The sequence below is a fragment of the Nuphar pumila genome, chromosome 7, assembly GCF_984573655.1.
Source record: "Nuphar pumila chromosome 7, dmNupPumi1.hap1.1, whole genome shotgun sequence".
NCBI classification, from domain to species: Eukaryota; Viridiplantae; Streptophyta; class Magnoliopsida; order Nymphaeales; family Nymphaeaceae; genus Nuphar; species Nuphar pumila.
In genome coordinates, this window is record NC_143255.1 from 71901854 (window position 1) to 71919697 (window position 17844).

Consider the following 17844-nt stretch of genomic DNA (forward strand, 5'->3'; position numbering starts at 1 on the left):
CTAAAAATTGAAAAAATAATAATTAAACTGGTTCCAGCCGGTTTGGATTCTGTTAAAATAAAAACAAACAAACAGCAAACCGGTTCAAAACCGGTTTGCTTGTTTTTAAAACCCAGAAAAATGAAAAAGGGGGCGTCTTCACACTGTGCGCCAAACCCAATTCCTCTTTCCCCTCTGTTTACTCTCTTTTCCCCTTTTTCCACCAGATTTCTCCTTCCCTCTCTTTTTTCTTTCTTTTCCCTTGCCTTTCCCTTCTTCCTCCTTATCCTCTTCTTCAGTCTGGTGGTGCTTCTTCAGTCGGCAGCAGCGCACAAGGTGGAGGCCGCCAACATCTTCCGATTTCCTCCAGGTGAATACCGTGTGACAGGCGGGAATACTCCAGGTGTGATTTACGGTAAGTAAATTTCTTCTTCTTCTTCTTCTTTGTTCTTCCTCCAATCTTCAGCATCTTCTTCTTCCAATTCTTCTTTTTTTTTTTTTCAAATCTTCTTCTTCTTTTTCAGATCTTCCTCCTATTCTTCTTCCGATTCCAATTTGCATCTTCAGATTTTCTTCTTCTTATTCTTTTTCTTATTCTGATTTTTCCTCTTCTTCAGCTTCTTCTTCTTCTTCAGTTTCTAATTCATGTTATTGCTATTTCTGTAAAACTAAAATGAAAAAAAGAAAAAAACAGAAAAACTAAAAACGAAAAAGAAAAGAATCGATAGGTCGGATGCTGATTACCTTTTCAATTCGTTTTTCTGTTTGTAGTTTACTGAATTTTCCCGTTGATTCGATTTTCAGTTTGTTTTAATTCAGTATTTGTGTGTTTTGTTTTACATTTTCATCATAATATCGTAAATACAGTTGATGTTCATTTCTATTTCCTGTTTTTGCAGTTTTTAAATTTCTGGTTTTACAGTGTTCCATAATTCCTGTTTTCATTTTCTGTTTCAATGTGATGTTCATTTTCTTTTTCAATGTGATTTTCAATTCTGTTTTTGTAATACTGAATTTTCCACTTGTTTTCATTCTAATTTTCTGTTTGTTTCATTCTTTAAATTCATGTTTTTACATTACAGTTAGTTTTTTTTATGCATTAAATTTCCTGTTTTCTTTAATTCTTGGAGTTAATGTTGTTTTTCAAATTCTTGAATTCTTGTTCTTTTATCACAGTTAATTCATGTTTCCTTCATTGATTTCTTGTTTTGTTTTCATAGTTAGTTTACTGTCTTGTTAGTTAATTGAGTCAGTTGTTAGTTAGTTTTGATTTTAAATTTAGTTTGTAAAAGTGCTTAGTCATAATATTTTTAGCATTTAAATAAGCTGTTTAGTACAATTTCTATTTCGATCTCTTGTACTGCTCATGTTCATTTGAATTGTGCAGGATAGCACAGGACTGGAGCAGAAGCGATTACGTGACACGAAGTACGAAGAATGAAGCTTCTTTTTACATTTTAGTTTAGAATTAGGAATTTAATTGGGTTTGTAAATATTGCACTTTACGCCCTCTGCGAAGGGTATTCATTTGTTGTAATAGTTAGTTGTTTTTACTTTTCTTAAACATTTTTACATTTCAATAATTCGGCAATAAAGAATAGTTTAGAAATGTGTGCTTGAATATGAAATATTCTCGTTCCCTGAGTTCGACCCGGTCTCATCCACTAGTGAGAACCGGTTTTTATTATTTGATGTCTGGTTTTCACATGTTTTTCATATAAAAATCTTTTCAAAATTACAACGATTTAAAAGAAGACATCAAATTTTTGGTGCCATTGCCGGGGAACGGCGTAATATTAGTATTCATTTTATTGCCTAGTGTTTGTATTGCATTTAGGTTTAGAACCACGTATGTGCATATCTTAGAGACAAGCTTACTTTTCTACACAGCCCACCTACTAGGACCCCCTTAGAGGTGACTGTGTACGATTGGTACCGTACACATAGATTTCATATTTTTAATGCATAATCTCTGTTTTGTGTAATTGCGTGGTGTTTGTTTAGTTTTTGTTGTTTTTAGTTTACTCGCTTTGTGGTTTGCGTGGTTTGGCCGCTTAGTGCGTTAGTTAGGTAGAAAACCCAAAGTTAGGACGTGTGCTACACCGGTCTACTCAAAGGTGTACGCAATGGCTGACGATCATTAATTGATCCGTCCTTTGAGGGAGTACTTCATGCCAAATACGTATACTCCCACCTCCTGCATCACGAGACCTGATGTAGGAGCGAGCCATTTTGAGATTAAGGCCAGTGTGATTCAAATGTTACCCTCGTTTTATGGCATTAGCAATAAAGACCCATATCGTCATCTCGACGAATTTCTTGAGATTTGCTGGACTGTGCGAATCAATAACTTTGGAGATGATGCTATGCGGTTGACTTTGTTTTCGTTCTCTCTCAAAGATAAAGCCAAGCACTGGCTAAAATCTCTTGAGACGGTTCGTATTACTACTTGGGAAGGAATACAAAGAGAATTTTTAAAAAAATATTTCCCAATTGGTAAGACGAACCAGTTTCGTAAAGCTATAACCAGTTTTTCTCAAATTGAGGGAGAACAGTTTCACGAGTCTTGGGAGAGATTGAAAGATCTTCTCCGCAAGTGTCCCCATCACCAGGTGCCTCGTTGGCAGTTGGTGCAGTATTTTTATGACGGACTTACTGAGAAGCATCGTCAAATGGTTGATTCGTCTTGTGGGGGCACTTTTATGCTCAAGAGTGAGGACGAGGCATGGTCTCTATTCGAGACCTTGAGTGAAAACACGATGCATCATGCTTTGTCTTCACGGCTCGATAGGACTACATAGTGGTCCTAGGAAAATAGGGATTTCTGAAGTAGGGTCCGAATTAGAATTGCGTACCAAGGTTGACCAGTTGACTAGGAAGTTAGATCAATTCCTCGCCAATTCTTTGAGAAGTCGAGTAGAAAGAGTGTGCGAGCTATGTGCTAGCCCTGCACCTTGTGTTTCAGATTGTCTGGCAGCGCCATTATATCCTGAATTCGTTCAAGAGCAGGTGAATGCTGCCCAAGGTTTCGCTAAAACCATGCCCTATTCATTTACATCCTCATATAACCCAGGTTGGCGAAACCAGTTTATTTCCCCATCCCATCAGCCCTCCCAGACACAGTAACCCTTCACAAGGTTACTCTCATCCCATTTTTCCACAGGTTCATCCCCCAGCCCAACCTCTTTATACTCAACCCCATTCTCATGAGCATTCACCTAGTCAATCCTTCCAAGATAGGATATTACAACTTTTGAGCTCCCATACGCAGTCAATAGCCAAGCTAGAGACTCAAATGGGATAGTTGGTTGAGACTTTCACTAGGCAAAGCCAGGGGAACCTTCATAGTCAGTCTGTTGTCTCAAAGGGAGAGGATTCCATGTCATTTGACTTGCAACCCACCGATTCACATCATGAGCAAGTCAAATCTGTTACATCCCTTCAGTATGGGAAGGCATGTCACTCCACTCAGGAATCGATTCATGAACCTCATATCATTTCTACTGACGAGTCGATCTCCATGATACCTCAACAGAAGGGGTCTGACCCACAGCATGCATTATCATCATATAAAGCCCCATTTTCTCAGCCTGTAGGATCACCGATTGTTTTTAGTAAACAAGAGGTGCAAATGCAGAAGGTGCTTGACCAAGTCAAGCCAGATCATATTCATCACTTGTCTGAAGTTGCATTCATTGATAGTCGGTCGGTCCTAGACTCTCATTTCTTGACCAGTCTCTCAGATGAGACTAATCTCTGTTCTTCACGTCGAGAGAGTTTTGATACTACAGTTAGAGGTAGACGGGATGGAAACACAGTGCGTAGTGTCACAGATGACACTCTTTTCTTTATAGAGCCCGATTGAGTCTGACTTCATGTCCATTGATCTCATGGATGATGAAGGTTTTTCCAGGGATCCGTCTGGCTGGGGACGTGAAACTTAGCGCTTTATGGGAGGCAACCCATATCTTGTATATTATTAGATTTGCTTAGAATTTATAGATTTTATTTTGTTTTTACTTCTTCATGAGTTTTTCATGTTCTTTTTGTTTCATTCATGAGTTTTGTGTTTTGTCATGTATACATTGCATTCATTACATTCATAGAACGTATATTTTTAATTCATGTCAGGTCATTCTACTCTTTTCCCTCATTTATTTTCTCTCATGTGCATTCACGTAGTTTCATATAAGCATGGGGGAGTGCCACTGGGACAGTGTCATTCAAGCATGGGGGAGGGTGTAGTTTGCACACCTTGATATTTCTGTTTACGTTCTTGCACATGTTTACACATCTCTCATGAAAAGTAGATTTTTAAAGAAAGAGTTTGAACTTATATGAATGCTATTTCAAATCTAATGTTTTTAGAGGATTTTTAAGCCCCACAAATTTTTTTTCTGACATAGATCTAAAAATTATGGTTGTTTATGCGGATTTCGAAGAAATGATGATAGATACATGTTAGAATTTATTTTAAATCATAAATATGAATATGCACAGTTCTATTTTTGAAAAACTAAGCAAATGAACAAAAGCGTAAAAAAATGAGCTCAAAAGAAAAAAATACCATGTGTTAGGTTGTTTGGATAATTCCACAATCCTTGGTAGATGGAACTTAGATGTAAGTTGAAACTTTTAATTCTATTTTCGAAAAGGAGAGTGGAAAACTTTGTGATCCTAAGTAACTGAGAACAGATACAAGTTGAAATGTTTGACTCTCATGTTATAAAGGTGAATGAAGTCACTTTTATGTCTTAGTTGATATCTTTTGGTATGTATTGAAAAAGTATAGAAGATATTGACATTGCACAAGGCATAAAAGCAGACCACACGCAAGCTATAAGAGAAAAATAAGTGCACAAAAAGAAAAAGCGTGAAAAGAAAAAAAAAAGAGAGAGAAAAGAGCTAAAAAAGAGAGAAAAGTTCAGTGCTTAGAAGTGTGATTGAGAAAACCTGTGTAGAAAACATATGAGTGAGGATAAGTAAATAATAATATGTTTTTATTGGATTTTCCAAGAATAAAACATAAATAATTGTGATATTTAGAAAAGTGAAAGAAATTCTTTTCTATGGTGGTATATAAAGGATTCTAATTATATTTTGATTTTGAAATAACAGGAAATATTTGTGAAAATAAAGTCTTTAATTACCTATTGCTTATGAGGATGTGTAATATTATGCATACATGATAGAGATGTTTGTAGGTAGCATCACTGCAAACCCTCACGAGACCTTACTCGTCCACTGGGGTAACCCAGAGGTTGAAATGGCTTGTTGCATGAGCTAAATGCAACCATGATTCCTACGAAAGTGAGTTAGGTGATAGTTTGATTTCTTGCATTTTTCTAGTTTGCTCGAGGACTAGCAAAACATAAGCATGGGGGTATTTGATCATGCATATAATTCAGGGTTAATTAACATTAAAATATGCATGATTTTATAAAATAATGTTTCAAAAACCCAATTTTATGTTAGTTTTTGAGTAAATGAGCTAAAATGATTGAAAATTAGAAAATGCTTGAAAAAGTAGCTTTATTTTGCATTTTAGTACATATTTTAATGTTTGTATTTACGTAGTAGTTTTAGTTGTTAATAAAAAATTAAAAAAATAAAGAAAATAGAGAAACATAGTTTCATTTTTGCAAGTTAGTTAAATCATTTTGGTTTTCTTTATGGAAAAGAAAAAAAAAATATTAGAATAGTTATATTTTTTAGAAAAAAAAATAATAATAATAATAATCAAATGAGGTTTTGAGTTTTTAGCAAATAAAAACTTTTAAATAGTTTTTTTTAGATTTTTTTTTTAAAAAGAAAAAAAATAATAAATCAAACCGGTTCAAACCAGTTTGCAATTGTTGAAAAAACTGAAAAAAAAAATAATAATAACACAAACCGGCTTGAACCGGTTTGCATTTCTAAAAATTGAAAAAATAATAATTAAACTGGTTCCAGCCGGTTTGGATTCTGTTAAAATAAAAACAAACAAACAGCAAACCGGTTCAAAACCGGTTTGCTTGTTTTTAAAACCCAGAAAAACGAAAAAGGAGGCGTCTTCACACTGTGCGCCAAACCCAATTCCTCTTTCCCTTTTGTTTACTCTCTTTTCCCCTTTTTCCACCAGATTTCTCCTTCCCTCTCTTTTTTCTTTCTTTTCCATTGCCTTTCCCTTCTTCCTCCTTATCTTCTTCTTCAGTTTGGTGGTGCTTCTTCAGTCGGCAGCAACGCACAAGGTGGAGGCCGCCAACATCTTCCCGATTTCCTCCAGGTGAATACCGTGTGACAGGCGGGAATACTCCAGGTGTGATTTACGGTAAGTAAATTTCTTCTTCTTCTTCTTCTTTGTTCTTCCTCCAATCTTCAGCATCTTCTTCTTCCAATTCTTCTTCTTTTTTTTTTTTCAAATCTTCTTCTTCTTCTTCTTCAGATCTTCCTCCTATTTTTCTTCCGATTCCAATTTGCATCTTCAGATTTTCTTCTTCTTATTCTTTTTCTTATTCCGATTTTTCCTCTTCTTCAGCTTCTTCTTCTTCTTCAGTTTCTAATTCATGTTATTGCTATTTCTGTAAAACTAAAATGAAAAAAAGAAAAAAACAGAAAAACTAAAAACGAAAAAGAAAAGAATCGATAAGTCGGATGCTGATTACCTTTTCAATCCGTTTTCCTGTTTGTAGTTTACTGAATTTTCCCGTTGATTCGATTTTCAGTTTGTTTTAATTCAGTAATTGTGTGTTTTGTTTTACATTTTCATCATAATATCGTAAATACAGTAGATGTTCATTTCTATTTCCTGTTTTTGCAGTTTTTAAATTTCTGGTTTTACAGTGTTCCATAATTCCTGTTTTCATTTTCTGTTTCAATGTGATGTTCATTTTCTTTTTCAATGTGATTTTCAATTCTGTTTTTGTAATACTGAATTTTCCACTTGTTTTCATTCTAATTTTCTGTTTGTTTCATTCTTTAAATTCATGTTTTTACATTACAGTTAGTTTTTTTTTATGCATTAAATTTCCTGTTTTCTTTAATTCTTGGAGTTAATGTTGTTTTTCAAATTCTTGAATTCTTGTTCTTTTATCACAGTTAATTCATGTTTCCTTCATTGATTTCTTGTTTTGTTTTCATAGTTAGTTTACTGTCTTGTTAGTTAATTGAGTTAGTTGTTAGTTAGTTTTGATTTTAAATTTAGTTTGTAAAAGTGCTTAGTCATAATATTTTTAGCATTTAAATAAGCTGTTTAGTACAATTTCTATTTCGATCTCTTGTACTGCTCGTGTTCATTTGAATTGTGCAGGATAGCACAGGACTGGAGCAGAAGCGATTACGTGACACGAAGTACGAAGAATGAAGCTTCTTTTTACTTTTTAGTTTAGAATTAGGAATTTAATTGGGTTTGTAAATATTGCACTTTACGCCCTCTGCGAAGGGTATTCATTTGTTGTAATAGTTAGTTGTTTTTACTTTTCTTAAACAATTTTACATTTCAATAATTTGGCAATAAAGAATAGTTTAGAAATGTGTGCTTGAATACGAAATATTCTCGTTCTATGAGTTCGACCCGGTTTTTATTATTCAATGTCTGGTTTTCACATGTTTTTCATATAAAAATCTTTTCAAAATTACAACGATTTAAAAGAAGACATCAATATGTTCGAAAAGATGATGGCGAGGATGATGTCGGAGCAAGCCGAGGCCAAACTGAAAGAGACAGTTCCTAAAAGCAAGCTGAGGAAGAAGCCTGTTTAGAAGCAGGTCAGAATCATCAGAAAGAAGGTACAGCCCCACACGACTTCTGAAGAATCAGAGTCAGTCGAGGAAGAGTCGGAAGAGGAAGAGCAGATTGTCTACAAACAGAATCCTCCAAGACAGTCCGTAAAGATAGCTGCGGAAGAGCCCAAATCCGTCAACAAGCCCAAGTCTGGGGCTCCAGCAGAGGACCTGATGAGCAAGCAGATGAGGGAGATGAACCGAGCAATTAAGGACATTCAAGCCAAGGGTAAAGGCAAGCAGACTTACACTGGCGAAGATTTTTACGATGGTCTAGATGGGGACGATAACCTGGAGAACCTTCCTCGTAAATTTCTCAAGTTTGATATAACTGGCGACCTAAAGCCCATCTAGCCACATTTTATGTAGAGTGCAGCCGTTTTAGGAAAGACAACAAGGCTCTATTCATTTGCTTTCCCCGCAGTCTGGAGGGTGTAGCAGCCAGATGGTATGCTGACCACGTAAATCCTATCGAACTACGAGAGTTCGATAAGGTAGTAAATATGTTCATCGAGCGCTTCTTATTCAACACTGAAGCCTCACCTACATTAAATCATCTTTACAACCTGAAGCAAGGAGAGACTGAAAGAGCAGGTGATTTCATTCACAGGTGGAGAAGCACCTGTAATAAGATGAATGTACCCATTCCAGAGGAGCACGCATTGCAGGTGATCCTCAACAATTTCTCTCAGCCCATAAGAAGCCTCATCGCCACTTCCTCGGCGAAATCCTTCATCAAGTTGATTGAGCAAGCTGAATGGCTCGAAGCAGGAATATAAAACGGACTTTACGAAGGCATGCCTCTGGTCAAGAATGTCCAAGACCAGAAAAAGAAGGCGTAGTTCACTCATTCAGTTGATGCCTCCTGCAATAATCTTGGCAGCAACAACAAAGGAAACAAGAACAACAGTGGCAGCGGCCCAAGAATAGATCAGAACAAGGGGCAGAAGGAGAAATCCTTTAAAAACAATGATAAACCGCTTCCAATTGGCCTTCAGCAAAAGGGTGATCTCCAAGAGAAGCCCAAATACATCAAATGGGAGAAAGATTGAGTCTTCACTCTGTTATCTGAGAGTTTAGAAGTAATTATCAATTACCTTTTGAAGCACGGGATGATCAAACTCCATAAAAATCGCGGATCCTCCCGTAATGTTGGGAAAATTCAGGGACCAATTTTGCAAATACCATAGGGCAATGGGGCAGAACACAGAGCATTGTTTCGTCCTCAAGCACATGATACAAGATTGCATCGACAGAAGTGAGCTGATAGAGGACGAGGAAGAAAAGCAGCCAGCAGTCCTGACAGAACCATTCCCGGACCACTCGAAGAATTAATAAAGCCAAAGTTTTTTTGTTTGCTTTCGTCTCTTTTTGTCAGTTGTCTTGTAGGGGCTAGTCGGCCCAATCTTCTATGAGTCTTTTCCTTTTTAAGTTCTTGTAAATATTCTGTTGTTATCAAACCTTTGCTTATCAAATGAAATGTCAATTTCCTTTATATCTTTTATATTCAATGCTTATTTTCCCTTTGCCATACTGGGGCATTTAAATTCCTGTTCTTTTCAGAATGCGAGACAATCCTGACATCATTCGTGAGAGAAATGATATTACCTATGAGGGCTTTTCAAAAATCATGAAATTTTGAAAGTCTTCGTTATGACCAAAGAGTTCAAATATTCTTTGGTCCAATCTTTGTCAAAGATCAACCCTCGTGTTGATCATATCTTCAAAAATAAGTTTTTGAACCATTGCATTGAAAATTCAGAACTCATGTTGATCCTATCTTCCAAGATCGGTTTCAAAACATTATATTCAAAGATCAACCCCTGTGTTGGTCTTATCTTCCAAAATGGATTTCAAATCTTTATATCCAAATATCAACCCTTGTGTTGGTCTTATCTTCCAAAATGGATTTCAAATCTTTATATCCAAAGATCAACCCTTGTGTTGGTCTTAATCCTTCAAAATGGGTTTTGAATCATTCAAAGATCAACCCCTGTGTTGGTCTTATCTTCCAAAATGAATTTCAAATCTTTATAGATCAACCCTTGGGTTGGTTTTATCTTCCAAAATGGATTTCAAATCTTTATATTCAAAGATCAACCCTTGTGTTGGTCTTATCTTCCAAAATGGATTTCAAATCTTTTGTGTTGGTCTAATCTTTCAAAATGGGTTTTGAAATATTCAAAGATCAACCTTTGTGTTAATTTCAAATCATTATATTCAAAAGATCAACCCCTGTGTTGGTCTTATTTTCCAAGATTGGTTTTAAAAACATTATATTCAAAGATCAACCCTTGTATTGATCTTATTATCAGTTTTAAACTGTTATTTTTAGAAATGAGATTTATTGTTGATCTTCTTCTTCAAAATAGGTTTTCAAACCATTGCCTTCAAAAATTGACCCTCATGATGATCCCTCATGTTTGATTTAAAGGGTCAGATCTCGCGCTGATCATTCTTCTTATGGTGGATTTTCTTCCCCCAAAATGATTTCTCATTTATCTTTTAAATAAACATTTTTCTTTCAAAATCCCATATGCAGGCAAGATCAGAAAAACTCCCTTTTTCTCAAATCTTATAAATCTTTAGTTAATTTTGGTATCTTTATCTGTTTCATTCATTTTTATTTTATCAAGTTTATATCAATTTTATCAAGTTTTATCAAGTTTATCAATATTTCCTCAGATTCAATTAAATTTTATGAATTCTTTGTACCCTTTCAGGTTAACGGAAAAACCTGACCCTCGTTGTCCGAGGTGTACCCCCTCAGGTTAAGGGATAAACCTGACCCTCGTTGTTCGAGGTGTTCCCATTCAGGATAAGGGAAAATCCTGAGACCCCTCATAGGAGCAATAACGGTACCTATGAGGTGTTCCCATTTAAATAGTTTTTTTTAGATTTTTTTTTAAAAAGAAAAAAAATAATAAATCAAACTGGTTCAAACCTGTTTGCAATTGTTGAAAAAACTGAAAAAAAAAATAATAATAACACAAACCGGCTTGAACCGGTTTGCATTTCTAAAAATTGAAAAAATAATAATTAAACTGGTTCCAGCCGGTTTGGATTCTGTTAAAATAAAAACAAACAAACAGCAAACCGGTTCAAAACCGGTTTGCTTGTTTTTAAAACCCAGAAAAATGAAAAAGGGGGCGTCTTCACACTGTGCGCCAAACCCAATTCCTCTTTCCCCTCTGTTTACTCTCTTTTCCCCTTTTTCCACCAGATTTCTCCTTCCCTCTCTTTTTTCTTTCTTTTCCCTTGCCTTTCCCTTCTTCCTCCTTATCCTCTTCTTCAGTCTGGTGGTGCTTCTTCAGTCGGCAGCAGCGCACAAGGTGGAGGCCGCCAACATCTTCCGATTTCCTCCAGGTGAATACCGTGTGACAGGCGGGAATACTCCAGGTGTGATTTACGGTAAGTAAATTTCTTCTTCTTCTTCTTCTTTGTTCTTCCTCCGATCTTCAGCATCTTCTTCTTCCAATTCTTCTTTTTTTTTTTTTCAAATCTTCTTCTTCTTTTTCAGATCTTCCTCCTATTCTTCTTCCGATTCCAATTTGCATCTTCAGATTTTCTTCTTCTTATTCTTTTTCTTATTCTGATTTTTCCTCTTCTTCAGCTTCTTCTTCTTCTTCAGTTTCTAATTCATGTTATTGCTATTTCTGTAAAACTAAAATGAAAAAAAGAAAAAAACAGAAAAACTAAAAACGAAAAAGAAAAGAATCGATAGGTCGGATGCTGATTACCTTTTCAATTCGTTTTTCTGTTTGTAGTTTACTGAATTTTCCCGTTGATTCGATTTTCAGTTTGTTTTAATTCAGTATTTGTGTGTTTTGTTTTACATTTTCATCATAATATCGTAAATACAGTTGATGTTCATTTCTATTTCCTGTTTTTGCAGTTTTTAAATTTCTGGTTTTACAGTGTTCCATAATTCCTGTTTTCATTTTCTGTTTCAATGTGATGTTCATTTTCTTTTTCAATGTGATTTTCAATTCTGTTTTTGTAATACTGAATTTTCCACTTGTTTTCATTCTAATTTTCTGTTTGTTTCATTCTTTAAATTCATGTTTTTACATTACAGTTAGTTTTTTTTATGCATTAAATTTCCTGTTTTCTTTAATTCTTGGAGTTAATGTTGTTTTTCAAATTCTTGAATTCTTGTTCTTTTATCACAGTTAATTCATGTTTCCTTCATTGATTTCTTGTTTTGTTTTCATAGTTAGTTTACTGTCTTGTTAGTTAATTGAGTCAGTTGTTAGTTAGTTTTGATTTTAAATTTAGTTTGTAAAAGTGCTTAGTCATAATATTTTTAGCATTTAAATAAGCTGTTTAGTACAATTTCTATTTCGATCTCTTGTACTGCTCATGTTCATTTGAATTGTGCAGGATAGCACAGGACTGGAGCAGAAGCGATTACGTGACACGAAGTACGAAGAATGAAGCTTCTTTTTACATTTTAGTTTAGAATTAGGAATTTAATTGGGTTTGTAAATATTGCACTTTACGCCCTCTGCGAAGGGTATTCATTTGTTGTAATAGTTAGTTGTTTTTACTTTTCTTAAACATTTTTACATTTCAATAATTCGGCAATAAAGAATAGTTTAGAAATGTGTGCTTGAATATGAAATATTCTCGTTCCCTGAGTTCGACCCGGTCTCATCCACTAGTGAGAACCGGTTTTTATTATTTGATGTCTGGTTTTCACATGTTTTTCATATAAAAATCTTTTCAAAATTACAACGATTTAAAAGAAGACATCAAATTTTTGGTGCCATTGCCGGGGAACGGCGTAATATTAGTATTCATTTTATTGCCTAGTGTTTGTATTGCATTTAGGTTTAGAACCACGTATGTGCATATCTTAGAGACAAGCTTACTTTTCTACACAGCCCACCTACTAGGACCCCCTTAGAGGTGACTGTGTACGATTGGTACCGTACACATAGATTTCATATTTTTAATGCATAATCTCTGTTTTGTGTAATTGCGTGGTGTTTGTTTAGTTTTTGTTGTTTTTAGTTTACTCGCTTTGTGGTTTGCGTGGTTTGGCCGCTTAGTGCGTTAGTTAGGTAGAAAACCCAAAGTTAGGACGTGTGCTACACCGGTCTACTCAAAGGTGTACGCAATGGCTGACGATCATTAATTGATCCGTCCTTTGAGGGAGTACTTCATGCCAAATACGTATACTCCCACCTCCTGCATCACGAGACCTGATGTAGGAGCGAGCCATTTTGAGATTAAGGCCAGTGTGATTCAAATGTTACCCTCGTTTTATGGCATTAGCAATAAAGACCCATATCGTCATCTCGACGAATTTCTTGAGATTTGCTGGACTGTGCGAATCAATAACTTTGGAGATGATGCTATGCGGTTGACTTTGTTTTCGTTCTCTCTCAAAGATAAAGCCAAGCACTGGCTAAAATCTCTTGAGACGGTTCGTATTACTACTTGGGAAGGAATACAAAGAGAATTTTTAAAAAAATATTTCCCAATTGGTAAGACGAACCAGTTTCGTAAAGCTATAACCAGTTTTTCTCAAATTGAGGGAGAACAGTTTCACGAGTCTTGGGAGAGATTGAAAGATCTTCTCCGCAAGTGTCCCCATCACCAGGTGCCTCGTTGGCAGTTGGTGCAGTATTTTTATGACGGACTTACTGAGAAGCATCGTCAAATGGTTGATTCGTCTTGTGGGGGCACTTTTATGCTCAAGAGTGAGGACGAGGCATGGTCTCTATTCGAGACCTTGAGTGAAAACACGATGCATCATGCTTTGTCTTCACGGCTCGATAGGACTACATAGTGGTCCTAGGAAAATAGGGATTTCTGAAGTAGGGTCCGAATTAGAATTGCGTACCAAGGTTGACCAGTTGACTAGGAAGTTAGATCAATTCCTCGCCAATTCTTTGAGAAGTCGAGTAGAAAGAGTGTGCGAGCTATGTGCTAGCCCTGCACCTTGTGTTTCAGATTGTCTGGCAGCGCCATTATATCCTGAATTCGTTCAAGAGCAGGTGAATGCTGCCCAAGGTTTCGCTAAAACCATGCCCTATTCATTTACATCCTCATATAACCCAGGTTGGCGAAACCAGTTTATTTCCCCATCCCATCAGCCCTCCCAGACACAGTAACCCTTCACAAGGTTACTCTCATCCCATTTTTCCACAGGTTCATCCCCCAGCCCAACCTCTTTATACTCAACCCCATTCTCATGAGCATTCACCTAGTCAATCCTTCCAAGATAGGATATTACAACTTTTGAGCTCCCATACGCAGTCAATAGCCAAGCTAGAGACTCAAATGGGATAGTTGGTTGAGACTTTCACTAGGCAAAGCCAGGGGAACCTTCATAGTCAGTCTGTTGTCTCAAAGGGAGAGGATTCCATGTCATTTGACTTGCAACCCACCGATTCACATCATGAGCAAGTCAAATCTGTTACATCCCTTCAGTATGGGAAGGCATGTCACTCCACTCAGGAATCGATTCATGAACCTCATATCATTTCTACTGACGAGTCGATCTCCATGATACCTCAACAGAAGGGGTCTGACCCACAGCATGCATTATCATCATATAAAGCCCCATTTTCTCAGCCTGTAGGATCACCGATTGTTTTTAGTAAACAAGAGGTGCAAATGCAGAAGGTGCTTGACCAAGTCAAGCCAGATCATATTCATCACTTGTCTGAAGTTGCATTCATTGATAGTCGGTCGGTCCTAGACTCTCATTTCTTGACCAGTCTCTCAGATGAGACTAATCTCTGTTCTTCACGTCGAGAGAGTTTTGATACTACAGTTAGAGGTAGACGGGATGGAAACACAGTGCGTAGTGTCACAGATGACACTCTTTTCTTTATAGAGCCCGATTGAGTCTGACTTCATGTCCATTGATCTCATGGATGATGAAGGTTTTTCCAGGGATCCGTCTGGCTGGGGACGTGAAACTTAGCGCTTTATGGGAGGCAACCCATATCTTGTATATTATTAGATTTGCTTAGAATTTATAGATTTTATTTTGTTTTTACTTCTTCATGAGTTTTTCATGTTCTTTTTGTTTCATTCATGAGTTTTGTGTTTTGTCATGTATACATTGCATTCATTACATTCATAGAACGTATATTTTTAATTCATGTCAGGTCATTCTACTCTTTTCCCTCATTTATTTTCTCTCATGTGCATTCACGTAGTTTCATATAAGCATGGGGGAGTGCCACTGGGACAGTGTCATTCAAGCATGGGGGAGGGTGTAGTTTGCACACCTTGATATTTCTGTTTACGTTCTTGCACATGTTTACACATCTCTCATGAAAAGTAGATTTTTAAAGAAAGAGTTTGAACTTATATGAATGCTATTTCAAATCTAATGTTTTTAGAGGATTTTTAAGCCCCACAAATTTTTTTTCTGACATAGATCTAAAAATTATGGTTGTTTATGCGGATTTCGAAGAAATGATGATAGATACATGTTAGAATTTATTTTAAATCATAAATATGAATATGCACAGTTCTATTTTTGAAAAACTAAGCAAATGAACAAAAGCGTAAAAAAATGAGCTCAAAAGAAAAAAATACCATGTGTTAGGTTGTTTGGATAATTCCACAATCCTTGGTAGATGGAACTTAGATGTAAGTTGAAACTTTTAATTCTATTTTCGAAAAGGAGAGTGGAAAACTTTGTGATCCTAAGTAACTGAGAACAGATACAAGTTGAAATGTTTGACTCTCATGTTATAAAGGTGAATGAAGTCACTTTTATGTCTTAGTTGATATCTTTTGGTATGTATTGAAAAAGTATAGAAGATATTGACATTGCACAAGGCATAAAAGCAGACCACACGCAAGCTATAAGAGAAAAATAAGTGCACAAAAAGAAAAAGCGTGAAAAGAAAAAAAAAAGAGAGAGAAAAGAGCTAAAAAAGAGAGAAAAGTTCAGTGCTTAGAAGTGTGATTGAGAAAACCTGTGTAGAAAACATATGAGTGAGGATAAGTAAATAATAATATGTTTTTATTGGATTTTCCAAGAATAAAACATAAATAATTGTGATATTTAGAAAAGTGAAAGAAATTCTTTTCTATGGTGGTATATAAAGGATTCTAATTATATTTTGATTTTGAAATAACAGGAAATATTTGTGAAAATAAAGTCTTTAATTACCTATTGCTTATGAGGATGTGTAATATTATGCATACATGATAGAGATGTTTGTAGGTAGCATCACTGCAAACCCTCACGAGACCTTACTCGTCCACTGGGGTAACCCAGAGGTTGAAATGGCTTGTTGCATGAGCTAAATGCAACCATGATTCCTACGAAAGTGAGTTAGGTGATAGTTTGATTTCTTGCATTTTTCTAGTTTGCTCGAGGACTAGCAAAACATAAGCATGGGGGTATTTGATCATGCATATAATTCAGGGTTAATTAACATTAAAATATGCATGATTTTATAAAATAATGTTTCAAAAACCCAATTTTATGTTAGTTTTTGAGTAAATGAGCTAAAATGATTGAAAATTAGAAAATGCTTGAAAAAGTAGCTTTATTTTGCATTTTAGTACATATTTTAATGTTTGTATTTACGTAGTAGTTTTAGTTGTTAATAAAAAATTAAAAAAATAAAGAAAATAGAGAAACATAGTTTCATTTTTGCAAGTTAGTTAAATCATTTTGGTTTTCTTTATGGAAAAGAAAAAAAAAATATTAGAATAGTTATATTTTTTAGAAAAAAAAATAATAATAATAATAATCAAATGAGGTTTTGAGTTTTTAGCAAATAAAAACTTTTAAATAGTTTTTTTTAGATTTTTTTTTTAAAAAGAAAAAAAATAATAAATCAAACCGGTTCAAACCAGTTTGCAATTGTTGAAAAAACTGAAAAAAAAAATAATAATAACACAAACCGGCTTGAACCGGTTTGCATTTCTAAAAATTGAAAAAATAATAATTAAACTGGTTCCAGCCGGTTTGGATTCTGTTAAAATAAAAACAAACAAACAGCAAACCGGTTCAAAACCGGTTTGCTTGTTTTTAAAACCCAGAAAAACGAAAAAGGAGGCGTCTTCACACTGTGCGCCAAACCCAATTCCTCTTTCCCTTTTGTTTACTCTCTTTTCCCCTTTTTCCACCAGATTTCTCCTTCCCTCTCTTTTTTCTTTCTTTTCCATTGCCTTTCCCTTCTTCCTCCTTATCTTCTTCTTCAGTTTGGTGGTGCTTCTTCAGTCGGCAGCAACGCACAAGGTGGAGGCCGCCAACATCTTCCCGATTTCCTCCAGGTGAATACCGTGTGACAGGCGGGAATACTCCAGGTGTGATTTACGGTAAGTAAATTTCTTCTTCTTCTTCTTCTTTGTTCTTCCTCCAATCTTCAGCATCTTCTTCTTCCAATTCTTCTTCTTTTTTTTTTTTCAAATCTTCTTCTTCTTCTTCTTCAGATCTTCCTCCTATTTTTCTTCCGATTCCAATTTGCATCTTCAGATTTTCTTCTTCTTATTCTTTTTCTTATTCCGATTTTTCCTCTTCTTCAGCTTCTTCTTCTTCTTCAGTTTCTAATTCATGTTATTGCTATTTCTGTAAAACTAAAATGAAAAAAAGAAAAAAACAGAAAAACTAAAAACGAAAAAGAAAAGAATCGATAAGTCGGATGCTGATTACCTTTTCAATCCGTTTTCCTGTTTGTAGTTTACTGAATTTTCCCGTTGATTCGATTTTCAGTTTGTTTTAATTCAGTAATTGTGTGTTTTGTTTTACATTTTCATCATAATATCGTAAATACAGTAGATGTTCATTTCTATTTCCTGTTTTTGCAGTTTTTAAATTTCTGGTTTTACAGTGTTCCATAATTCCTGTTTTCATTTTCTGTTTCAATGTGATGTTCATTTTCTTTTTCAATGTGATTTTCAATTCTGTTTTTGTAATACTGAATTTTCCACTTGTTTTCATTCTAATTTTCTGTTTGTTTCATTCTTTAAATTCATGTTTTTACATTACAGTTAGTTTTTTTTTATGCATTAAATTTCCTGTTTTCTTTAATTCTTGGAGTTAATGTTGTTTTTCAAATTCTTGAATTCTTGTTCTTTTATCACAGTTAATTCATGTTTCCTTCATTGATTTCTTGT